The sequence below is a fragment of the Balaenoptera physalus genome (genome assembly GCF_965194825.1).
Source record: "Balaenoptera physalus genome assembly, chromosome: 13".
Classification (NCBI taxonomy): Eukaryota; Metazoa; Chordata; class Mammalia; order Artiodactyla; family Balaenopteridae; genus Balaenoptera; species Balaenoptera physalus.
In genome coordinates this window covers 43,376,252-43,402,815 of record NC_138892.1, presented here as the reverse complement: position 1 = coordinate 43,402,815, position 26,564 = coordinate 43,376,252, and the positions used below count along the sequence as shown (strand labels likewise).

At 38.9% G+C, this 26,564-nt stretch overlaps 1 long non-coding RNA gene across 1 annotated transcript in view; it reads right to left on the bottom strand.

Annotated features, from left to right (window-relative positions):
- LOC309640447 overlaps window positions 1-26,564 on the bottom strand; it is a 191,600-nt gene that overhangs the window by 31,508 nt on the left and 133,528 nt on the right. The window contains exon 3 of the long non-coding RNA XR_014252228.1: window positions 18,755-18,824. This is a non-coding gene — a long non-coding RNA (uncharacterized lncRNA). The remainder of the gene's footprint in view (window positions 1-18,754; window positions 18,825-26,564) is intronic.

Below are 26,564 nucleotides of genomic sequence, written 5' to 3'. Positions count from 1 at the left end.
AAAGACAGCACAGTCTCCAAGTACTTAGAATAAAATCTAACCCATAAAGCAAAATGTGCCCAATTTTGATCCTGTAGCTATTAGAATGCCAGAGAATGTTAACAGATTATTGAACAACTCAAGTAAATAGATTCGGCACATTATTATTCAAGCAATTCCAGTCATTTATATTAGGGGCTCTTCAAGTTTTTAAGCCATGAAATACTTTATTCAAAATAACTGTATATAAAAAGTTATGTATGAACACAAAATGAATGTTAGTAAAGTCAAACATCTCCTATAATAGATTTTTATTATAGTATTATTTGCAAGTTCAAGATGGACTACCAAATGCAATATGCCAGCAGTTGCTAGGAAGAAAATAAGCCAGAAGTCTTTTTGCAAGACTCAGCTTTAAGTATTAGAGAGATTGTGAATTAGAAAAGTCTAAGCAACGATAGTAGGTAAACAATTCACTATTATTACAGGAACATGGAGCCAATGTTTAATTAACTATACCTAAGAAGGAAAAAAGGCAAACTTAGTAAAGCAAAAGAAAATTCCCAAATCACTTGCCTGACACAAATTCTCTGCAATCAATCTGGCTCTACCCTAATGTCAATTGCCTAATCTCAACTCCCAAAGTGGAGGGTTGGAGGTCATTACAGAAGACCAATAGTGGGTAAATAAAGAGTTGACCGTTCGTGTTGATGCTAATTCTTATAATTATAGAGCTGAGGGCTCACGTGGTTAGAGGGTCATGTTTATTCTCCCTGTCTCTCCTCCATCTAACCCAGTCCCCAGTCCTCACCCCCTGCCACAATCTCTTCCTTCTGTATCACTTTCACTGCCCTCATCACTACCCCCTTATCCCACTGAACTATTTTGGCTGAGATATCAGAGTAGCTGACACAGTCAGAGCTGGTAAAGAAGGATGAATGACCCTATTTGCCTCAAATTAAAGGAAGCCTCCAGAAACGCTTTCAGAGAGTCCACACTCCTCCGAATTATCTGGAACCCTAAAGATTCTCTCTGGACTATATATGGACCTTCAATCAACCTGCCTGCATCACTTATTTTCCCCCTGCCTCCTAGCACTGAAATATTTGCTATCATATAGGAAGGAGAATCATGTAGCTAAATGTAAGATTATGTGTAGACATGAAAAAGAAAAATAATATAAAATTAACATCCAGAAATTCACCACATGGGCTCCTGATTATCAATCATTTTATCTAACAATGAAAGTTTTTACATTACTTCTAACTCTTAGGATTACTAACACAGATGGAAACATTCAATGCCTCTTAAAAATGTCAAGTAAAAATTTGCTTGTTAAACAACTCCAGTATTATTTGTACAAATTTCTCAAACAGATGGTTAATAAGAGTTAATCATCACCTAATATCTATTATGGAGCCAGAATACACAAAATATAACGGAGGGAATCATCTGAAAACGTCAATTCCAAGGAATGAAAACAAGCCCATGCAAAGCAGAGAATGGCATGCATAAAGCTGTTCAGTTCAGCATTCAATCAGCAGTATGAATTGAGCACCTACTGCAAAACCACATTGCATGAGGCACTACAAATCCCACAGTAGGAACAAAAATCTCTCCAAGGGGCATACAGTCTTGGGATTGTGTTGCATTTAAATCAATAGAGACTTTGATCTTTTCTTCTGTTACTCACAAAAGTTCTTGGTTGTTGTAATACGTGATTCAGGAGAATTTTAATTACTCTTGGTCCTCTGCAATATTTAGGCACCCTGAAGCTTCTGGGAACAACTTACACTTTGCCCAAGTCGATCCCTCTCTCATTCTTACTCTCTAATCCTTGCCATTTGGTCTCTTGATTATTTTCTCTCCTTGTTGATAATTTTCATCCTGCTATATGTTTAAATAGATCTTGACTTCAGGGATCCTCTGATACAATGGAGAAGTAAGAAATATACATAAATATTTCAATACTGGGTAACACAGATAGGCACAAGTTTCCATGGAAATATAAAACAGAGAACAACTCATGCTGGGCTGGGAGAGGAGGCTGGGGTCAGGGACAGAGTTAGGAGGGCTTTGTGATAAAGAAATGCCCTTATCCCAGATGAATCTCTCCTGAAAAAAACCTAGATCAAAACTTATGAAAGGCCAACGTTTTTGTCTCCAATTACAAAATGCATTCAGTTTTATCGAACACTTTTTTCTTTAAAAAAAAAAACCTCTCCCAAGTTCTTGACAGTACTTGATAATTACTGTACACATAGTTCCCTCAAGTTCTATTTCACTGGCATGCATTAAGGTGGCCTTTTCCATTTGCTGCCACTTCCTTCACAAATATCAGCAAAAACATATGCTTCTATTAGGAAATACACACACACATACACACACACACCCTAAAACAAAAAGCCATAAAATCTGTAACAAATCAGAAGGAGCTACAGCAAAATATAAGAAGATGAATATGACTTAAATTTATAAATCTTCAAGCGGTATTTAAACCCATCTCTTTAGATTTTCACAATTTTTCCTCTTGCTTAATATACTCAGAAATAAATAAATATGTATATACAAACAAACAAAAACCTCTAGGAGCCTGTTCCCATTCTTAAAGTCAGGTTCGAGAAGCTCTTAAATTTGACCTCATCATGACTGTGAAGCCAGAAGGATACAGACTAAGTGATTTATCACACATAGTAGCTTTACTTTAAAATGCACCAAAAACAGAAATTCAAGGTGTAGATTGTAATATAATTTTCAAGACTATTTAAGAACCCCTTCCCTCCCCACCATGGAACTACAGTCATTCAATTAATTCAGGTGAATAAATATTATCCTTTAATGGATATCTCATTAGCCTGACACAAGCTGAAGCACACTGTTCTTTGTCACGCAGGTACATTTCTTGCTATAAGATGATAAATTTTAGGAAATACAGTGCATAATGGAAAATTCATTGTTCCAGAAGAGATGTGCATAACGTATAATCTTGTAAATTAATTCTGCCTGGGCTACATTCCAGTATTCCAGAACAATTATTAGCAAAGGAAAGCTACCAAATGGCAGGAAAAAAAGAGTTCACATCCTGCTACACTCCCCCTCTCATAGCCCAGAATTTTGTCAAGACCCCACAAGAAGTCTCTTTTTTTCCCTTCTAAGTAGTAATTTCATTAAAATACATGCTGCAAACGAGGATGTGAGTGGGAAAATGAGTAGTAAAAAATGGCAAAAAAATGGAGTTCTAGAAACCATATGTAAACAACTGCTGATAAATATGAACATTCTGGCAAAGTTAAGGGTACTTGTCAGTACAGAAAAATTATTCAGGACATTTCATTAATATCCTTTTATTAAAGTTATAGATGCTGAAGCCTAATTCTTCCTTAAGCTTTTACCTTCAGCTTATTATTCTATTTAAAAACCTAGCAAATATTTACAACCACTTGTTAAGGAGATTGGAATAATGCTGGTTAATCGCCACTTACACCCTTGGTAACCTAAACACCTTCAAATATTGTAAACATTATTTATAAATTTAATATATTCTATTTTCTTTTAAGTTAAAAATGTCTGATTGGCAAACCCTTCCAAATAGTTAAGTAATTCAGATATATCAAATTAACTTTATGACTATGATAAAATTTGAGTCCTCTTAATATTCAAATACTCTATATAACCTTAGTAGTACTCACCAAAATCAATTATTCAATACACATTTGAAACTGAAATTATAAGATTGTCACTCAAAGATTCCAGATTTCCTCAAACATATAAAATTCAAATTATGCACAAATTCCTACATAACAATATTAATACTACGGTTCTCTTAAACATTTTTATACTAATCCTAAATATTCCCATAGTTAAATGATGCTTCTGTCTCAGGAAACCATTGCATTCTCAGTTAACTTAGGTAACTTTTGACTAGTAATTTTTTCTTTTCTTTTTTTCTTTTTTGGCTGCGTTGGGTCTTCGTTGCTGCGCGCGGGCTTTCTCTAGTTGTGGCGAGCGGGGGCTACTCTTTGTTGCGGTGCGCGGGCTTCTCATTGAGGTAGCTTCTCTTGTTGCGGAGCACGGGCTCTAGGGTGTGCAGGCTTCCATAGTCATGTCACATGGGCTCAGTAGTTGTGCCTCGAGGGCTCTAGAGTGCAGGCTCAGTAGTTGTGGCGCACGGGCTTAGTTGGTCTGCGGCATGTGGGATCTTCCCGGACCAGGGCTCGAACCTGTGTCCCCGGCACTGGCAGGCAGATTCTTAACCACTGCACCACCAGGGAAGTCCCTTGACTAGTAATTTTAACTGGCAGTGAGATCTACAACTTTAAACATCCAGGGCAATTCTCACCACCTGCTATTTAGATGGTTATTATTTGAGGAGTTACCTACCTATCTCTGGCCATAGTGTCGTGTCATTTTATATGCTTAAGTACCCTATGGCCAGAGATTCTGACCAAATATAATTTTCAATTTACAGAATTCCAAAAGCTCCACTTCTTACTGCATACACCTCATGGTCCAAGATACCAGTGGAGTCTTTACAATCACCTAGGGGGTCCTATACAATCTGGGCCCTATTCCCATTCCCATACCCACCCATTTCCTCTCTCATCTAATCTCCTACTACTCTCTCCATTTCTCCATCCACATCAGTTTTCTTTTTTTAATATTAATATATATTTACTATTTTTTATTTTTATTTATTTATATTTATTTTTGGCTGTGTTGGGTCTTCGTTTCTGTGCGAGGGTTTTCTCTAGTTGCGGCGAGCGGGGGCCACTCTTCATCGCGGTGCACGGGCCTCTCACTGTCGCGGCCTCTCTTGTTGCGGAACACAAGCTCCAGACGCGCAGGCTCAGCAGTTGTGGCTCATGGGCCTAGTTGCTCCGCGGCATGTGGGATCTTCCCAGACCAGGGCTCGAACCCGTGTCCCCTGCATTGGCAGGCAGATTCTCAACCACTGCACCACCAGGGAAGCCCCACATCAGTTTTCTAGCTGCTTTTGGAACTGGTCCAACGTGCTCATGCCTCAGGACCATTGCACTGGCTCTTCCCTCTGCTTCAAATAGTCATCTCCCAGATGTACACATGGCTTGCTGCCTGACCATATATCTTCAGGTCTTTGTTCACCTATCACCTTCTCAAAGAGGCCTATTCTGGCCACCTCACTGAAAACTGTAACCCTGCCCTCTCTTTACCCTTCTCACTCAATTCCTTTCTCTTCTCCCTCTCAATCACTCAACACAACTGACAGACTATACGCTTTAATTATTTACTTGTTTATTGCCTGTTTCTCCAAAGGTCCATGAGGGACGGGATTTTTTTCTTTTTTATTTAGTGCTGAGTCCTCATCGCCAAGAACAGTGCCTGACACATAGAAGGTTCTCAAAAAATATTTGTCAGATGAATGAACGAATGAATGGAATAAAGAAGCTGGCTTCTGGGTGCCAGGAAGAGAGCCCACGTTGGTATTATTGCTTTTGGAGAGAGGAGCTTTATCCTTATAAAGATGCAAAGCTGTACAAGCACTTCAGCAATGGCTTCTGCAAGCGAGGTGCAGATTGACAAACAGTCTTTCCTGTTCCTCCCAGTAGGCCTGGATCTACCTCTGCCTATTTCTAACCACTACTGGTGGTAATCATTCATGTTTAAAAGTGAGGTTACATTTCTTTTAAAATGTTCCTTAATCAGAATGTTCATGCTTTATAATCAGCCTTATCCCTTAATTAGTCCAAAGTGGTGACTGAAGTTTACACCCCAGTGCAATTTGTTTGGCCTCTTTGCTGCAATTTCCTCTTTTCTCATTTGTTCCATTAACCATGAGCGGGGCTGAGAGAGGACTAAATTGTTTTCTCATGACAGAAGGTCTGAATAGAATAATTAGGCCAGTGAGTTCCCAGAGTGCAAAGGCTAAATTTTCTTTCTTGGATATGCACCGCATATCTGCAAACTACAGCACAGCGAGTTACCAAATAGTCTGCAATGTTCCCATGTGTTACTCCCTCTGAGGGTAGTCAGAGAGGCTTGGTACAGACCAGAAAGGATTCACCTACATGTTTATTGCACCGGAGGGAGCTCTGTGAGGGAAAACTATTCCTCAACTTCAACTTCTTTTATTACTATTAATATAGAAACAGAGCAAAAGAAGAGCCGACTCTGTGGCTTTCCCTGTTCTGAGTATCTGGCCAACTGTTTATCTTTTTTATGGAAAGTACTAGGCTGGAGGGTGAGGGCTAGAACCACTTGTCATTTATTTTGCTGTATCAGTATTCATTATATGGGAGTAAGTACATCTTGCCCTGACTTGTACCATCCAGGGGAAGACCAATTAAATTCCTTTAGTAAAGACAATTCCCAAATGTCCTATAGACTAAGCCAACTTGGCACTTCCGCCACTGCGGTGTGGGCAGTGAGAAGCCCCACGAAAATACATACCTGGGCTCGATGAAATGCCTAATGGCACCAATGAGGAAAAAGTAAGGCAGAATTTGGGGGTTTTCAAAGCCATGCTTTCTTTGAATTCTGTTTCACTTAAACCAAAATGTAAACATGTAGTATTTGAAGGTCTATGGATGCCATATTTGGTAACAGGAATTCCTCCATTTCCACAGGAAGAGATAAACCAAAGAATGGGTTTTAATCTATGGATTACACTTTCTACAGTGGGTATTATCCAGTGTATTTAGAGAAAATGAGATCCTTTTTGAGACTAACCCTAGATAAGCAAGAGATTTTCTAGCTCTTAAGAGATGAAAGTTTAGCTTTACATCTGGACAGACCAACTCTTGTTTTGGAAAAACCATTTGAATGGGCCTTTCAGTTTTGCTGATATAAATAAAATACAGATCCATAGCCTAGAAAAGAACTGTGAGGTCATTACTTACCTGAACGCAGATGATGAAAGTGAATCAGACACTATAGCATCGCTTTTCTATCTGCTTTTTACTTTTATATATTATGGTTCAGGGTAATAGCTGTCTCTTAATTTTATTAAAAATGGAGTTTTTGCTTCTCTTTATCATTTTTCTTATTGTTTCAGGGTAATTTATGAGAGGATAATGTGGCAAAATAATTTTATTATGTCATTTAAAACTGGAAGTGATATGCCATGGATATCATTTTAGATATTTGTCTTATCACTACAGCAACTCTATAAGGTGGGTGAACTAGGAAAGATAAATTGTATTAAAATAAACAGAATTGAAGAGGTTTCTTCCTTTTGGGAATAGGCATACAAAAATTAACTCAAAATGAATCAAAGACCTAAAAGTAAGAGCTAAAACTATGAAATTCTTAGAATAAAACATAGGGGAAAAGCTTAATGACATTAGATTTGGTAATGATTTCTTGGATATGACACCAAAAGCAAAGGCAACAAAAGCAAAAATAGACAAGTGGGACTACATCAAACTTTAAAACTTCTGCATATCAAAGGAAGCAAGCAACAGATGAAAAGGCAACTTATGGAATGGGAGAAAATATTTGCAAATCATATATCTGATAAGAGATCCATAACCAGAATATATAAAGAACTCCTAAAACTCAACAGTGGAAAAACAGCCTGGTTTAAAAAATGGGCAAAGAACTTGAATAGGCATTTCACCAAACAAGACATACAAATGTTTAATAAGCACACAAAAGATGCTCAACACCACTAATCATCAGGAAAATGAAAATCAAAACCACAGTGAGACATCACCTCACACCAAAAATAACAAGTAGTGAGTGGTGAGGATCTGGAAAAATTGGAACACTTGCACGTTGCTGATGGGAATGTAAAATGGTGCAACTGCTGTGGAAAACAGCATGGTGGTTCCTCAAAAAATTAAACATAGAATTACCATGCTATTGCAATTCCACTTCTGCATATATATCCAAAAGAACTGAAATCCAGGACTCAAACAGATATTTGTACACACATCCATGTTCATAGCAGCATTATTCACGATAGCTAAAAGGTGGAAGCAACCCATGTGTCCACTGACGGATGAATGGATAAACAAAATGCGGTGTATATATATATACAATGGAATATTATTGTCTTAAGAGGGAAGGAAATTCTGACACATGCTACAACATGGATGTGTTGAAGACATTATTCCAAGTGAAATAAGCCAGACACAAAAGGACAAATATTGAGGTACTTCAAGCAGTCAAATTCATAGAGACAGGAAAGAGAATGGTGGTTACCAGGGACTAGGGGAAGAGGGGTAAGGGGAGTTATTGTTTAATGGGTACAGGGTTCCAAGGCTGACAGCTGTACAACAATATAAGCATACTTAATGCTACAGAACTTAAAAATGGTTAAAATGGTAAATTTTATGTTATTTATGTTTTACCACAATTAAAAAAAAAATCCATCAACTATCCCTTTCTTTTTCTCCTCTCCTTTATATAGTTAAGCATATAAAGAGTGTTACCTTTTCTTTCTCTTTTTATGTTCTCCGACCCATTCATCCTGTAGCCTACTTCAGTCTGACTTTTATCTTCTCTACACCATCAAAACAGCTCTAGATGTGTAGGTTGTCAATGACGTCACAACCCTAAATCCAGCAGGTATTTGTAAGGCCTCATTTTGTTTGACCCACAGGCATGTGCTTTATTTGATCAGCTCCTCTTTTTCGAACTGTGTTTCCCCTTGGCTCCTATGCCGCAGCCCTGTCTCAGGTTTCCTAGAGCCTCCTCTGGATCCTCTGTCTCATCTGCTGGCTCATCCTTCTCAACGGCCTGATCATGTGCCACATTTCTACTTCCTCTCTGAGGTACAACATACAAGTCTCTCTTTAGTACCCACTGTCCCTGCCACAGGACCTTGACACATGCTATAATCTTAAATAATGTTCAGCTTAATTATCACTTCTTCAGGGAAGCCAGCTCTTAAGTCTCGAAATAGGTCAAGTCTTCCTAGTTATTGCCCTCTATACGTCTCCCCCATAGCATCTCAGAGTGCTCCTTCTCTACCTGCTTTAGCTGTATTTTACATATACTTTTAATGACTGTTGGATCAATAATACCTGTCTCATCCAATTGACTGTATACTTCGTGAAGGTAGGGATCATATTTGTTTGTTTGTTTTGTCATTTTTTGATTGTGGGGAGGTTACATTCTCTTCTCAGTGCACTCCCTGGCACAGAATGATTCTCAATACATACTTTAATAAACATCCATCCCAATGGTTTTTTTGTTAGCATTGTTGGGCAGAGTGGGGAGAAAGGAGGACAGCACTGCAAACTTGAAGAACAGTTAGAGTCTGGAGAGTTTGGAGAGAAAGGCTCCAGCATGGAAAGACTCAGGCAAGCCTAAGTGTCCCCTCAGGCACTCTCAGAAATGTGGGAGAGGGTGCAAGTCATTTCACTCAGCCACTGAGAGCAAGGGTGGGTCCTGAATGCTGGAGACCTGGAGACATCCAATGGTAATCTTGATATTTGCAAAGGTGTTCCTATTACACTCTTAAGCAGGAGATATAGTGGTTTTCAGACTCTAGAAAAGTCAAACTTCATTTGTGGGCCCTAAACCTGGCAGCTCAGCAGAAACTGTCACAAAACACACATTCTCACTCAGTTGGTCTGGAGTGAAGGTCAGAAAATTGCTTTCTGAAGTTACCTGGCCCCAATCCACCCCCATTTGATTCTGATATATGGTCAGACTTAGGAATCATTAGACCAAATAACTCTTAAGGTATTTTTCACTTCTGAATTTCTAATGACTCTTTAAGGATATAATTAGTTTTTTCTCAATAGGGGCTATATAATCTTCAAATCAAGGCAGAATGTGTAGATTAATTATTCATTCTTTCCTGCCACAGTGATTTGTCACACACTTTTTTATCCACAAGCCACCTTTAAGTACATGTGTGTTCATTAGGAGTGAGATGGCGCTGGATGGATAAAAATACCTCTGTCCTTAATGAAACTACAATACAATGCAGTTAGAGAGATAAGACATTCAAGAAATAATTAGGAACACATAAGGCATTATATGAACTAAAATCTCAGCTATCTGTCCATCAACATTGCCAAGTATCCAGAAAATGTCCAAAACCACAAGTAAGGGGGGAGGTATTCTCGACTTTCTGTGCCTCCCCCTTCCCACCTCCTTGTGAAATGTAACCTCTTTTCTCTTTCTTCTATAGCTCCTACATCTCTACATTTGTAACTTTTGTCAAGAACTTTGCACAAAGTACTTTTTCAATCTGGATATGTATCAAGTACATGTGCTCTGCATAGAGTAGGGGGTTAATAGTTTTCAAATGAATGAATTACCAAGCAAAAGGAGAATGGCAATTAGTGTCTCAAAATTGTTTTCATTTTGTGCCAAAACCAAGAGGTGTCCATAGAGGACAGAAAAGACAGGAAAAAAATGAATCAGAGAAAAGGATATTTCAGAGATGAATGGCAGGCCCGATGTCAGGAGGGGCAGAGATCAACCACGGTGGCATGGGATAAAGCAGCAACCTCGGTAGTAACAGAGAGGTAGCAGTTGACTCTCAGAAAGGTAAGATAAGAGACAAATGTTACAGCCAGTGTGGTACTTCAGTGGCCTTCAAAGATCAAGGCACAAGCCATTTCTAGCAAATGTAGAAAGTAGAAGAGGAAAAGAGCAGAGAGGTGGAAGCAGATGAAGAAACCCCTGAGGGAGTTAATGTGGTACCAGGACCAGAGTGTGGGCTCAAGGGTGGGACCCACTTATCACACAGGAGTCAGATGGCAACATCATTCTGTTCCATACCGCACAGGGCTTTACCTCTTCCTATAACTCTACCAATCTCACAGTATAATATTATTTCATACTCCTAAGTATCGCCCTGAGTCAGCCCTTAAATATCATATGATGTTAAATATACTGTTATTAACAAGGCAGGGAAAGAGATAGTCATAGCCAAGATCCATCAGCTGGTTTACCGTGAGCTCGATTATTTATACAACTTATGTCATTGCAACCTCTTATCAAGCTAGTAACGTGGATACTGTTATCATTCTTGTTTTACATTTGGAAAACCATCCATTGTGCTGGTAAATGTTTAATAACTAAAAAATCCCTAATTTATAGTGTTTGCCAATTTCTCTGGTATAAATACTCCCATATTGGCCAATTTTAAGCTACCGTCATTACATCACTGAATGCAGAGTTGGGGAGAGTTGCAAATAGCACACTATTGTGTAGAATGATTCAGTATATATACAGTATACATATGTAGTTAGTATAGTATATACAATATTTACATGCACAATAGTTGGAAATAGCTTCAAGAGCATATGTAACAGCAAAACACTAAAATGATTAGGAAATGATGAGTTTGGAGTGTTTATTAACTTCATTTTAAAAATTATTTAATTGTAAATGTATTTATTTAAATTGTAAATTTATTTTTTAATGGCTATGTTTAACAACCAGCTTGCAAAGTTCCTGCAAATTTAATAACTAGCTTTGATGAGCCAGTAGGAGCTGGCTCCAGCATACCTCTGTCAGCCCACGGTCACTTGGAATGCATTCACAATTTCTAACCATTCCTAGAAAAGGGTGGATTGTAAAAAATCTTGTCTCTTTAAATCAAGGATTGAATCCTGTATTTTAAAACTCTGTCCCCAGGACCTTCAGGAGATCCAGATAGTAGGTAATCAGAGTCCCATCGTGGAAAAGTCTAGGACACTAAGATAAGCAGATGAGACATGAGGGTCACCAGCAAGCAGATATTAGTGTGAGAATCAGTATGTGGTCACAGAAAGCAACCACTTTAAGTAGACCAAAACAATATAAAGACAAACCTTATATATCTAGATAGGGCTGAAATTAAGCCTGGAGATGAAGAGTTTTGAACTTACAGGACAGGGGAGGCAAATGGTTGCACTTGACTGATGAAATGCTTGCCTCTCCAACATCTAGCCCCTGTTACCCATATTCTTGTCATGGGGAGCAGCCCACGAGCTTTGGGGATGCTGACACCAATTCTGACTCTAAGGATACAGCATACTCTTAGGGGCTGAGAAAATCAGATTATTCCTACCACCTGGCCCCAGATACATGTTTGGGCCAGCAAGACAGCAGGGAGGGTTTCCTGGAGCTTTGGAGTAAATAGTAATTTACTCTTTGGGAAGTGGAAGTATGTAGAACTAGGAGTTACCAGCATCCATATTGGGGCCATAACAGCTGTGCAGCCTCAGCCTGAAGCTGATAATATTGAATGTTAGAGACAAGGAAACAAAACAGGTCCTTGGTGATGCAGTTGTGTGCCTGGATCAAACCAATCCTGATACCTACATACTTCTGGACTTCCAGTTCTGTGAGCCAATAACTCTACTTTCTGGCTTAAGCCAGTCTGAACTGTGTTTTCTGATATCAGTGACTGAATACGTTATAACTGAGACAACCTTCAGTGTGATCAAAGTAGGTGTTCATTGAGAGGGGAAGCTGGCTAAACATGCCACAGAAACCAAAGAAGTAAAAAATCAGAGAGGGCTGGAGTAGCTGATAAAAATGACACAAGTGTCTTTCAGCAGAAGTGCCGTTGAAGGAAAAGTAGATGTGATAAATGAGGAAAAGAATAGGGCTTGTCATCTGCAAGGAAGGCGCGGCTGGCTGAGGAGGAATGAGCTAGGACCTGCTGAGCGTGACCCTGCCCTTTCCCCTGTCTGACAGTCATGGAAAGGAATTCGTTCATTTCCTGGTGAGCAGAGGCTCTGCCCGTTGCATCAGCTTGCTATGTCAGCCTTGAGTCTGCCCGTAATCAGATATGGTAGCTACAGGAAGTGAATGCCAAGTTGTAAAAATAGAAAACGGGTAATGGGAAGTTCTCTCCAATGTGCACTTGAAGAAATACAGGGGAGATAGATGTGAATAAGCCAAACTGCTAAGTAATCCACACATCAGGCATAGATTATTACATAGCCATGAACAAACTTCTTTGGAAAATTTGCCTTGACTAACAAATGTGATTTGGGGCGGGGGGCGCCAGACATTCTGTAATCAGTTTAAAAAAATGTGTAGAATCCAAGTCAATGTACATAAGAAACCAATCAAGATCAGAGCTGTGTGATACCCTCAGACTGGAGATGTTACTCTTCCACAATTCCACAACCGGGCATTTGCCCCACACCCCCGGTGGCTCCACTGTTGCGAGTACATAGAAATAGAGCTAATGGAGCAAAGGGAAAAGCAAAATGAATACACAGCAAAAATCGGGAACTTAAATGGTAAACTCCTCAGAAGCATGCCCCGTCCAAGTTTTCAAGAGGAAATAAGGGAAAAGTGTCTGAACTGCCCTTAGTACTACAAACTGTGCAACTCTTCGTTCCTGGCCCTAACACGCTAGCTGTTGAGCAAGTTTTCCTGAAATAACGGTTTACAATTGCAGACAGTCCAGCAGTAATTTTAGGTACCACAGCCTCTGCTGATAACTTTTCAGATGTTTTCCTTGTGATAAGTTCCTTTTTTTCCTATTAAGTTTACTGCTCTGGTGTCTCTTCCCCTTCTTCCAGGAGTCTGAAAATTCTCCTGCAAGCCTACATCAGAATCTGATCCGTATGCTATTCTTCCCCCTCACCAAGAACCTGGAAGGGGGTAAGAATTCATCCCTGTGTACACCCCAGAATATTCTCAGATATCTGAGGCCTGGGAGTTTCAAGGCCAAAGCCAGGCAGAGCTGGATGAACCAAGACTAGTCCCCTCAATCATGGAGGCTATTCCAGTACTCAAAGGAGCCTCTTTGCATATCTGAGAAAGACCAGAAGTGATTTCTAATCAACAAAATATAAAAATGGGGGGATACTATTGTTAATTCTTTTACCTCATGACCTGCCTTTTTCTAATAAGAATTTGGGGCAAACTTGTCATCAAATGACCTTATCAAAGAGGCAAAGTGTCATATGGAGGTAGTATAGACCCTGAAGTTGGACAGAAATGGGTACAAATGCAAGTTCATTCAACGACCAGCTCTGTGACTTTTGGCAAGTGACTTCATCTCTCCAACCTTTGTTTTCCTTTGCTATAAGAAGGGGCTTTTGCTACTTGCATATGGGCATGTTGCATGGATTAGAAATAATCTATAAAAAACATAGCACAGTGGCTGGTACACAGTAGACAGCAACACATTATACTTACTATTTTCAAAGCAAACTAGTTGAAACACTTGGAAACCAACCTATGCTTCTAGATGATTATATGAACCTGAAAGGTTTTTCCCCCATAGAAAATTCCTGTAATTTTATATACTGGCCATGAATCAAGTTATGAATCAAGGACAATATATTTAAATGAATCCTGTTCCAGATTAAAAATAAATTCTAATAACTTGTCTCAAAAGAGAAACAATCAAGATTCCCATTAAGACAAATTCAGTAACTGCAAAAGCATACAGAGCTAGACAAAAGAAGATAGCACCATTCTTTTCATGAGTGTGCGACTCATTTTCAACTCAAAGATGGTACACCCGGAACAAATGCTCATTTACCCATGAGGCTGCCAAGAGCCTACAGGAATACAGACTACACCCCACTCATTTTTTGCATATTCAGGAAAATGTTATGTCCTTCTTACTGGACTCAGTCCCATTTTTGCAGGTGTAACTTGTATAAGCAACCCTGAAAAAAAGTGTCATTTGGGAGCTTATTCAAAGCCCATTAAGACAGCACATCCGCTTGGATTTCTCTTTAACCTTCGGGTCGCAGGATGGCCTCCCAACCATGATTTAGAAGCAAGGGCAGAGGGCCAAAAACATCAGAAAAAGAATATATTTCAAAAATGTCTGAAAAGGACAGGTGTGTTTTTCAAGAAGCCTTTCCCTCAGTGGCTTTAGTTTTTGCAAGCAGCCCAGAAGTAACTGATATACTGAAGTTCTCCGACTTTGCAGCCTGATAGATATAATTTTCATACTGTATATGAGGAGATAATTCATGCAATGTATCAGATAGTTGTCCCTGTTATCAAGCAGCCGTGTTCTCTCATTTCACTAACAAATGTGCAGATAAACGTACATTGTGGCAAATGCAAGGAAATCACTAGCCTGTGTTTGAAACTTTAGCCTCTCCATTCTTTAGAGTGTAGCGTGATTTAGACAATAGGGATCCATGGTACCAACATCATCCTTTCTCTCCAGACTCCTTTAAGACTCTGTCACATGATGATAGTTAATATGTTTCAGTGTATGATTAATTCTGATCGCAGAGAGACGATTACTTGGACGAACTGTCATGATAATAGCTGCCTCATTTAAAAGAAGGTTTCATTGTAAAATAAGAATATTCAAAATGGACACCCATATTTTGGCCCCAAATCCTCTTCTTGCAAAGTAGAGAACTCATAAATAGTGATCAGTGAATACATACAAGGAAGAAGAAATGTTTTCTGTGGATTTTGATGCCTTTCTAGAGAGACTACCTCAATCATAGCTCATTCCTTTGAGATGAGAATATTCAGACACAAAGTCATGATAAGCCACCAACGTCATAAAGTTAAGAGCAGATTCAGGAACCCTATTCTTTGCCTGTCCCTTCATGCAATTCCTCTCTACTTTCTGAAGAAAAAAAAAATAACTATTCCCCTCTTCCTGCTGCTTCCACCAATGAAATAGTTATAGTCTGATGTCCTCTTTAGTCATCACCAAGCAGAGCTGCAATCTTTTCATTTCTCAGAAGTCATTTTCTCCATCTGCTTAATCATTTCATTTACTTCTGACTCCATCCAATGTGCCCACATCTCTTCGACGTAAGATTCCAAAAATGGAAAATAGCCCTTCAAGGAACCAGAGGGAATTGTGGCAATACGGAGCCCCTTGGTATTGCCTTGTGGCAATATGGAGCCCCTCACGTGTGACTCTGTATGTATGTATTCTTTACCTCTCCCCTTACGGGCCAGCTGCAATCTTGATCAGAGCTCCAGGGGTGGCGCTGTCGCATAGGAGAAAGTGCACTGGTTTTGATGCCTGGCACACCTGGGTGCAAATCTTGGCTTCCCAATTTACTACCTACATGACCTGAGGCAAGTTATTTAGCCTCTCTAAATCTCAGTTTCTTTGTCAGAAATAGCTTTGGGAAATACTAGTTACATCATAGGACTCTGGTGAGAAATAATTAATGTGTCAATGGCCTGTACAAAGTATATAGAGGTCTATATACACACCTCTAGATACCTGTATATACTACATCTGGTATAAGTATGTGCAACACTCCCACCAGCCCCCAGATTTAAGAGTTAAATCAATTTCTCTCTAACTCTTACCACATTCAATTTGCCAGAAATTTCTGTCTACTCTTCCTCCTTTTTTTCTGAACTCATCCATTTCTCTCCAGTGATTTGAGTCACAGTTGGATCAGCTACCACCTGATCTGAACCACAATGGTTTCTTACCAAGACAGGGTAATAGCCTGCCTCCTGACTCATCTTCCTGCTTTCATTTTTGCCCCTTAAAATCCGTTCTCTACACAGTAGAGATGCCATCTTTTTAAAAGATGAATTAGATCAGTCCGCTTGACATAAAACTCAACATGGGTTTCCCATTACACTTAGAAAAAATCCAAACTCCTTCGCATGGCCTGTAGGACCTTATGTGATCTACCCCTGCCTGACTCTGAAGTTATCCCCCTCTGCTCTTCCATTGTTCACTCTGCTTTTAGCCACATGGGCCTTTTTATGTTTCTGGAATTCACTAAGCTTATTTTGATCCCAGGACCTTTGCCCTTGCCATTTCTTGAGCCTTGAATGTTCTTCCCCCAGATCCTCAGATCTTCACATGGCCGGTTCCTTCTCATCATTCAGGTCTAAGGCCAGACGTCACCAAGAGGCCTCCTCTGATCGCCAAACCTCATCCTGTCTTCCCCCCAGGCCCCAACACAGTTACTCTCTAGCACATTACTTTGTCTTATTTTCTTTATATCGCTTATCACCATCTGAAGTTACCACGCTTATTTATTTGTTTACTTATAGAATGTCTGTCTCCCCAACAGAATGTCAGCCCCATGAAAGAAGGACACTTGCCTACCTTACTTATCTCTGTATTGCCACCTTCTAAAATAGGGTCTGGCAGGAAGTAGGCACTCAATAAGTGTTTGACAAATGAATGAATTAGTCTTTTTAAGCCTATCCTGGAAGAACTGAGCCCTGCCATACTTTCCATAAACATGAAATCATCAAACAAGATAATGAAGTCTTAAGATGTTCTCACAAAAGTTTAATATCTAGCTCCTAAATTTTACAAGGCCAGAAAATTCTGGAGCATTATAAAGTGGTTCAGAACGCAGAGCATATTTTAATCTTAGCTGTGCACTTCATATCTGTGTGACCTTGGACACGCTAGTTAACATATTAAAACTGGTTTCCTCATTAAAAATATAAGGATAATAACACATATATTAGAGGGTTTTGTAAAGATTGAATGAGCTAAGCCTTTAGCCCAGTTCCTAGAACATTGTGCACACTTAATAAATGGTGGTTATTATTATTATGGTTATTGCTATTATGGCAGTTAATTCTGGCACCATGCTTTACTAAGGACATGAACAAATTGGAGTTTATCCAGACGAGAACAATCAATCTTGTGAAGGGTCTGGAAACCACAACTTGTGAGGAACGACTGAAACTGCTAAGGATGTTTACTTTGGAAAAGACAAATTTTAAGAGGAACATGATAGTTTTTTAAAAGACACTGAAAAGAACTGTCTCATGGAAGAGGGATTAGATTTCTCCAGTGCTGTTCTAGAAGATACAATTAGAACCAAGGAGTGAAAATTTAATCTTGACCTCTTTATGGTCTAATAACCAAACTGTCCAAGCCAAAATAGGATTGAATTCTATTTATAAAAGTAAAAATTTAAGGCATGGTTATATACATTTTGGTTAAGGAAATTATACAGTATATGAAGCTATTTATAATTGCCATAATGGGAGCTTTGTATCAATATGAAAAATATCTGTGGTATGTCAATTGCAAAAAGGAGACTACAAAATACGTGCATATACGCTGTGATCCCAACTCTGTATTTATGAGACAAGAGCATATAAGTACAGGCACACAAAAATGAAATCTGTTGCTTCATGAAGTAGTGTTTCCTGTCACTTCAAATGTTGAAGCAGAGGCTAGACAACCTCTTAGAAGGAATGGCATTCAAGAAGTGATGTGTCAGGGAAAGGGGTGGGCAGGGAGAACTCTGAAAATATTTGAAAGTTCCATGGGTCTATGACCCTCTAAATATATTGTTGAACTGTGGTAATACAAGACAGTTCTTCTTTTTAAGAAGTAAAGAAGACATTAGGTCACACAAATATCTTCATTTCCTCCCAATTAAAATAGGAAAAAAAAATCTAATCTCAAGAACCCCAAAGTGCTGGACTCCATCATCTAATGGGGACATCATAGCATCAGGTAGTGGATGTTTCTTGCCACTATTTCTTCTGTCCCAGCAAGAGCCTGTCAATCTCTCTGAATCTCATTTTCTGTATCATTCCCTAAAAAGGAGGAAGTTGCAACCTTTCTAGTTCTGAAAGTCTGTGATTCATCTTGATTATTTTGATAAACATGAACTTGGCCAAGAATTAGAAGCCACCTGAACTCTGTAAATAAGGAATTTCCAAGAACACTGACAAAGGAATAACTTTAGGAGTATGTTTATACAAAAATCAAGGAAGGTTCTTTTTCTCTGCCAGGGTCAAAAAGTAGTAAATCATTCCTTTTATAATTTAATGGGTATAAAATTGAACTCTAAGAGACAGGCACCCAGAAGTAGGGTTTTCTAGTAACATTTCTTTGTTTTATACAAAAGATGACATTAAGCAGTCCCCAGCATTGGCTTCTTACCTTTGATGATAAAGGTGCTCTTCTTCACTGTTGTTCAAGTTCTAGGCAGAGATTTCAGACTGCCTTTACCCTAGAAGGACCAATAGAAAGATTACCATTTTCAAGCAGTGATGACACTATCTGACCCTCCCTTGAGGTCTACCTACCTCCCATTTTATATCTCAGATTCTTTACAGCAGGGGCAAAAACATGTACTTTTCCTTTTCCACTTAGTGAACTAAGAGATGTGCTTCTCTATTAGGCAATAGAGATGACAAAGTGGAGACCCCACAGAACTTCTCAAGACAACATGTGAGATACATTTATAAAGACTAGAGACCAGCCCCATTCTCTTCAAGTCTTTGGTTATAATTCACATAGATTATCTTGTGGGAATGGGACAAAGTAAGTTTTGCTGTACCATGCTCTCATGATGAGAGTTCTGACTCCTTTATTTCAGATGAAGAAAGCAGTGTAACAAGACAGGGGTCAGGAAGCCCCTGCCTCCATGCCCAGAAAGAGTTCTCAACATGATGACTTCAGGCTCAAATAGGTACCGTCTAAATGGAAGATAGCCTTTTTTTTTTTTTCCCTTCCAGAACTTAGGATTTTTTATTGTTAATTTTTTAAACAATAGAGTTGAAATTCACATAACATAAAATTAACCATTACAAAGTGAACAATTGAGGGAATTTAGTACATTCACCATTCTGCCGTTTCCCCAAGTCCCTGGAACTACCAGTCTGTTTTCTGTCTCTATAGTTTTACCTGTTCTGGATATTTCATATAAATAAAATCATGTAATATATGACCTTTTGATTCTGGGAAGATACCCTTTTAATCATTCCCAAGTACATACTTTAGGAAGAAAGCACATTTATATAAGGAAATATATAAACATTATCCTATCAATTTACCTAAACAAGCAGTTTATTAAGATCCATCATTTGCAAAATATGTAAAGTGCTTTAGGAACAAGTGCGCGTGTGCGCGCGCGCGCGCACACACACACACACACACACACACACACACACACACGACTATTAATCGTCTTACTCAAAGGCCCACAGTTTGGGAAAAGAGTGACAGAGAAAGGGGACTGAGAGCCAAAGAGGAGAGGCCACTTCTCCTTAGCAAGCAGGAGAAGCACGGCAAACAGGGGAAGCTTGGACCTTTGAGGTCCTCCCTTGCCCACATCAAGGAATGGCACTAGAATTAGTTAGAATTCTTGGTTGCAAGTTCCAGAAATTCAACTGATAGCTTAAGCCCCCAAAAGAAACATTTACATGGGGAAGCAGGGGTGGTTTGTGACACGTGGTCATAGAATAGAGCCTAGACTCAAAAGAGAAGCTCAGGGATCTCCCTCTCTCATGTTGGCTCCTATATGCACTTTAGCATCAGTTCATTCTTTGCTCTCTGCTCACTTGGGCAAAACATAGCCATCCCATGGTTCCCAAGTTTCTATCTTCTCTGTTTAAAAGAGACCGTACTGCATGAAAGCTAAGATCATGAGCTCCAGGGTCAGACAGATGTGAGTTTAAATCCTAATTCTGCCATTTAGGCTGTGTGACATTGGACAAGTCAACCTCTCTGATCTCAGTTTCTTCAAAAATAGCACTTACCTCATAAGGTTATTAAGAAATTTAACCAAGAAACCATATTTAAAGATCAATGTCTAACATATATATCTTCAATAAATATTATTTATTACTACTGTTATTATTATTATTATTATTAAAGAAGCCAGCCCTAACTGAGTGGGTCTCAGTCACAAATCCAGATTTCTAGGAAAGAGACTCTGAATGATCCAACTTGGGTCAGGTGCTTACCTCTACTCGACCAGTTAGAGCCAGAGGGTAGAGTCACAATAGAGAGAGATGGCTACCCGATACATATTCCTTTGGAAGAGCAGGGAGACAGGAGCTACAGAATCAAAGAAAAAATTTGCCGGGAATTAGAGAGAAGAGGTATGGGGAAAAAAGTCAGGGTCCCTCTTCTTCCCAGCGGACAGCTGCCTGCCGAGGCCAGGCCATTAAAGAAGAAATGTGTTACAGGCTTTTCGGCTGTAGCTTAAGGAAATCAGGTTGATCTTTGGAACCTGTGCTACTGCTTAGTGAATTCAGCTGGTTAGCTGAATTTAGCTAACCTCTTGGGCTTTGAAATCATTGTTTACTTTCTTTTTTTTTTATCACTTTAGCTTGTTTGGGTTATTCTTTTATTCTCTCTGACCCTTAGTTTTTAATTTTATTTTATCTTAATTGTTCTTACCTCATGGTTTGCTCGCTGCCTTCCCCTTTCTTTTATCTTATGTTCTTTGGTGGGTGGGGATGGGGGAAGGTGGTTTGCAGAAAAGGGGTCAATTATTTAACCTAGTTTCCAATATCATTTAGTCTTTACTGAACTGCCCAACCTTATTTTTTTTTCTGTTTTATTACTAACGTTTAACCTTTTTATTGTCTACAACTTTTAGTTCTCTGGAATACTGCCAGAATAAAATGTAGGTGTAGGGGTTCAGCTGGGAAGATGGCCCTTTCTCCCTAAGAGGCTGATGGGTATTTGTTTCCACCTCAGCCTCTGAAGCTGATCTTTACACAAATCTTACAGCGACCCAGCATAATTCCCCTTTACTGGTTCCCTCGGCTGAGGGTTTTACCTCCGGCTCTTTCTCGCCATACTCTGATTCCACTCTCCCATGAGAAAGGACCTCCCGTCAGCAGACTGAGTGGGCAGTGAGCCCTTCTCCTCTGGAGAACCAAAAGTTTGAAGCTCTGCCAAAGAATCAGTGAAATGGGACACACCATTCCGGATACACGAGGCCTTCTTGGCACTGCATAGCTCCAGGACTGAGCCCTAGGACCTCTTCTCTCTGTCCGCATCTAGTCCCTGCTTGACCTCTTAAATACCATCTACATGCTGATGACTCCCAAATCTACATCTTTAGAACACAACCTCTCTCCTGAACTCCACGAAGCTAAACTCCCATTTGAAATCTCATTTTAAATGTTCAGTAGACACCTCAACCTTAGCACGTCCAACACTAAACTATTGATTCTTCCTGCTGCTGAGCCAGTTCCTCCCAAAGTCTTCTCCATCTCAGACAATGGTGACACCATTCTTCTAGTCATCTAGGCCAAAAATCTCAGGGTCATCTTTTACTACTCCTGTTCTCTTATAGCCCATATCAAATCAATCAGAAAATCCTGTTGGTTCTACTTCAAACTTTCACCACCTTTCCCTGGGGTGTTGCAATAGCCTACTTGCTTACTGGTCTCTCTCTTTCCATCCCTGCCTCCTAAATTCTACTCATTACATGACAGCTAGAGAGATCCTTTAGAAATATTTGTTAGACCATAATATTCCACTGAGAACCCTCCAATGGCTCCCTATCTTACTGAGGCTAAAAGCCCTAGTCTTGCTATGAGGTACAGGATCATATGTGACCTGCTACACTACCTAACTCTTTACCCCCAAGCTACCTATCTAACCTTATCTCTTATCGTTTCCCCTGGTTTATTCTATTCTAGCTCTGCTGGCTTCCTTCCTGTTCCTCCAGCAGCAATCATGCTCCTACTGTAAGGTTTTTGTAATTGCTCTTCCCTCCTCCTGGAACTCTCTTCCACCAAATATTCACATGGTTTAATTCCCTCACTTCCTTTGGGTTTATACTTAAATATCACTGCATCATCCTGTATAAAATTGTATCCACCTCATCATTCTATCTCCTTCCTCACTTTATTTTTCTTTATAGAACTTGTCACCATCTGCCACAATTGGTTAAAGTCTGGCTCCCTTTACTAAAATGCGAGTTCCACTGCAAGAAAAGATATTTTTTTCCATTTGCTCACTTATGTATCCCTAATGTCTAGAGTACTGCCTGGTATTAGGAGATGCTCAATAATTGTTTGAAAACTTCTTGAATGATTCAATAAATGACTTAACAAATCCTGATATTATAAATCAAGCAGCATTTTCAAATAGTGTGTGTGTTGGGAGGGGGAATATTGGGAAGGGGGGAAAAGAAAAGTAAAAAGGAAGGCACCAACCATTGATTGAACTCCCTTTGTATGCCAAACACTGTGTTAGATGTCTCTTCGGGGTTATTACTTTTAATCCTAAATTTTGTAAGACACATGACAATATTCACTCAGCTCTAATAGGTCCTCCGAAACTTATCTCCCATTATCTATTATCTTTTCACTCAAGCTATAGTACTATTTGCCTGCAAGAGACATAGCCTTTAGAAAATAAGTCTTCTGATCTTGATGTTTTATGCTTTTCCCCTTGTCGATAGGAAAATAATTATGGCAGGCAAAGGTGGACTGACCATATTTATCCTGGTGAATTCAGAATTAAATGTGAGCCATGAGAAAGGACACAAACTATTATGGGTTTATAACGAAAGGAGGAATCCAAGAAGACATTAGTAAGAAGGTAGTATTTGATCTGGACCTCAAAGAATTGACAAGCTTTGTAAACTCAGAAGTCTGAGTTTACTTACTGAAGGCAAGTTATAGTATAAGGAAGGGCAAAGAACTCTTAAAGTGCATAGGATACATTTCAGTAAATGTGGTAGGCAGCTTCTAAGATGACCCCTGGGACCCCTACCTCCTGGTATTTATGCCATTGTATAATCCTCTCCACTTGAATGTGAATGGGACCAATGACTCACTTCTAGCCAATAGAATATGGCAAAGGCGAGTGGGTGTCAGTTTTGTAATTAGGTTACATGAGATTGTGACTTCTGCCTTACTAGTAGATTCTCTCTCTTGACTTCTCAGCTTATATGCTTCCATAAAATATGCTTTCATGCTGGAGGAGCCAATGTGGCAGGAAACTGCAGGAGCGTCCAGCCAACAGACAGCAAGGACCTGAGGGTCTCAGTCCAACAGCATTCCCCAGTCAAGCCTTCAGATGAGGTCTCAGTCCTCAGTGACACTTTAATTTCCTCACTCAGAGAGCCCCGCTATGCCATGCCAGAGTTCCTTATCCACAGAAACTGAGAAATAATAAATGTGTGTTGCTTTAAGCTGCTAAATTTTGGGGTAATTTGTTATACAAATTACTAGTTTGTAACAAACTAGTACAACAAATAACTAGTTCCATGAAGGACAAATAAAACATCTGCATTTTCCCCCAAATCTTATTTGTAACAGATCTTTTAATTTACGCATTCACTGAATACATACTTATGAGGAGTCTTTTTTATGCAATTACTGTTACAGTTCCTATAAAGCCTGGCAAGATGAATCAGAGAGAGACCCTACTCTAAAGAAGTCTAGTGCAGGTAGGTAAGGTGTGCTCACAAATAACTGTAAAACAATGTGGAAAGTGCTAAGTCACCAGGAACAGCTGGAGAGATCCATCAAGGACTCCTGGTGGAGGAACATTTGAGCTGAATCTTAAATAGCAGGTTGGGCATGCAGAGAAAGGCAATGGACTGCGTATGAGCAAATACATCAAGGTGAGGATTATGGGGTATGTACAACAGACAATAAACAATTCCTCTTGGTCACAGAATAGGACACATTTAGGCTACAGGGACATGCATGTAAACAGCACTGGAGAAGTAGGCTAGGACCATATGGTGAAGTTCCTTGAACACTGAGTGAAGGGCTAAAAACTGGTACCTTTTTGGAACATTTGTTCAAACTCCATTGCCAAGAACAATACAGTTCCAATATCCTTTATGAAACCTTCCTCATTCCATAGCTAATACTTTTAAATATTGGGCCAAAAGTAAAAACTTCCTTGTATTTTATCATGTCCCATCTCACTGAAGATTCTTTATCCATTGAGTCTGTCTGAAATGAACGGCTCACTGCATTTTATGATACAATTTGAAGACCTGAGTATCATTGAAATTGAGAAATTATCATCATCTATAAAGTGTTGTATGCATTTTTACTATATGTGAATGTTTTTGGTCAATGTCTTTATTTGTTTATAGTATAGAAAAAAACTCTTCCAACTATTTTTTCCCTCGAATGTCACTTAAGTATTCTCATTTATTCATCAGGGTTTGGAGACAGGCCACATGGTTGCAAAATACGTATTTATGTCTACTTTATACACAGCTTTTGCTTGTAATTTAATTGAAGGTAGCCGAAATGGTGCTTGAACAGCCAAATTTTACTTGTACATTCACCAGCATGCAATCACTTCGAAAATCCACCCCAGAATATCTTGAAATTAATCTTCACTGGAGGCTCTCTCTATATCATCTCTGCTAGCTACAAAATTCTTTATAGAGGTCCCCAAAGTGTTTCAAAAGCTTTCCTCTTACACAGCAGGATGTGGCTCATTTTATAATCTTTCATATATTATTTTAGAAGATAGCACACACTTAACACCTTGTCCCCCAATAGTAAAAGTTTCTTGCAATCCTCTGTATTCATATGCCAATATATATTTAAATGCCCCAAACAACACATAACCAAGTATTCCCCAGGCTTTCAAAGTACCAACAAATAGTGATTCTGACCCTCTCAATTTTGCATTGTAGCACACATAATCCTACAGCAGCAACTGTCCAACGACCATATGACCATCCCTATACTTTCCCAGCTAAGAACAGTTTACTGTTCAGTGTCACAATCTGATTTTTTTTCTTGATTGATGATGTTTAAGCAGTCTGGAGAATTAATGGGGTTCAGCAGAGGCCAGAGTCCTAACCAGGGTTTGTAATTGATATCTGGGAGGCTGTAGCCTTTTCCTTCTTGAGAGGCAGTGTAATTAGCCAGGGCTGCCTGTTTGTGTAAGGGAGGAGGGGGAGGGGAAGGGAAAAGAAGGGGAGGAGAGGGAGCTTGGAATTGCAGGGCTCTTTCCCCAGCAAAATAGTTCCACAGAAGCAACAGAAGCAGAGTGCTTCTAGAAAAGAAAAGCTCTTCAAACATTGTATTTGCAATTAAGTACCTTCACAATTCTCCAGTTACTGTTCAAAAGAATACTAGTGGTTTACTCCTCTAAATATTGAGTATATAAAACAAATTTATTCACTTAAAATTATTTTGAATCTCTAATAGAATTCGTACTGTTTTATGTTTAAATAGTAAGTTCCTTGATTCTCTTAAAATTACTTTAAAATACATTGGAATTATTTTTAATAATAAGTTACTTTAAGGAGTATAATTTGATTTTTAAAATTATGATTTATACTCCTATATTTTAAATTTTGCACATACTTAATAATTATGATACAATGTCTGAATGGTTCAGGGAACAGCTTTATATCATTTAAGTAATTTGCTGGAGACCTGGCTTGGGAAAGAAGCAGAAAGAAGTTTTTGAATGTGAAATGTAATATAACTCAGAATTATATGAATTTTTAAGAAATCACTAATATTCTTTAATTTTTTCCAACTTATCAAGCAGCTGATTTCATGAAAAGCTTACTTTTTTATAATCTCCTTCTTTACACATAGATTTCTATTTTTTTGTTTCCAAATGTACTGCTTAAAATAAAAAGATATACTTTTAGACACTGTGTGATCTTGACTACTGCAATTCTCTTTTAATTTCAGCCTGCCAAGATCAAAAGAATATTTGTTTTCATTTTTGCCATGATAATATAGACCTTATATCTCTCGAATGCTTCCCTCATAATTTCTCTGTATAATAAAATGAAAATTCACTCATAATATCCACATGAGTTCCTCCTAATATCTTATTTACTCTTCTACCCATAACACTCAACTTTCTATCTCCAATCTCACTTTCTATCCTTTTTTTCCCTTGTTTTTTTTTCTGGGGGGGGGGGTGGTGTTGGTTTGGTTTCAGTTTTATTTTAGTGATCAGTAAAAGTTTATTGTGCACACACCAAAAAGACAGTTTG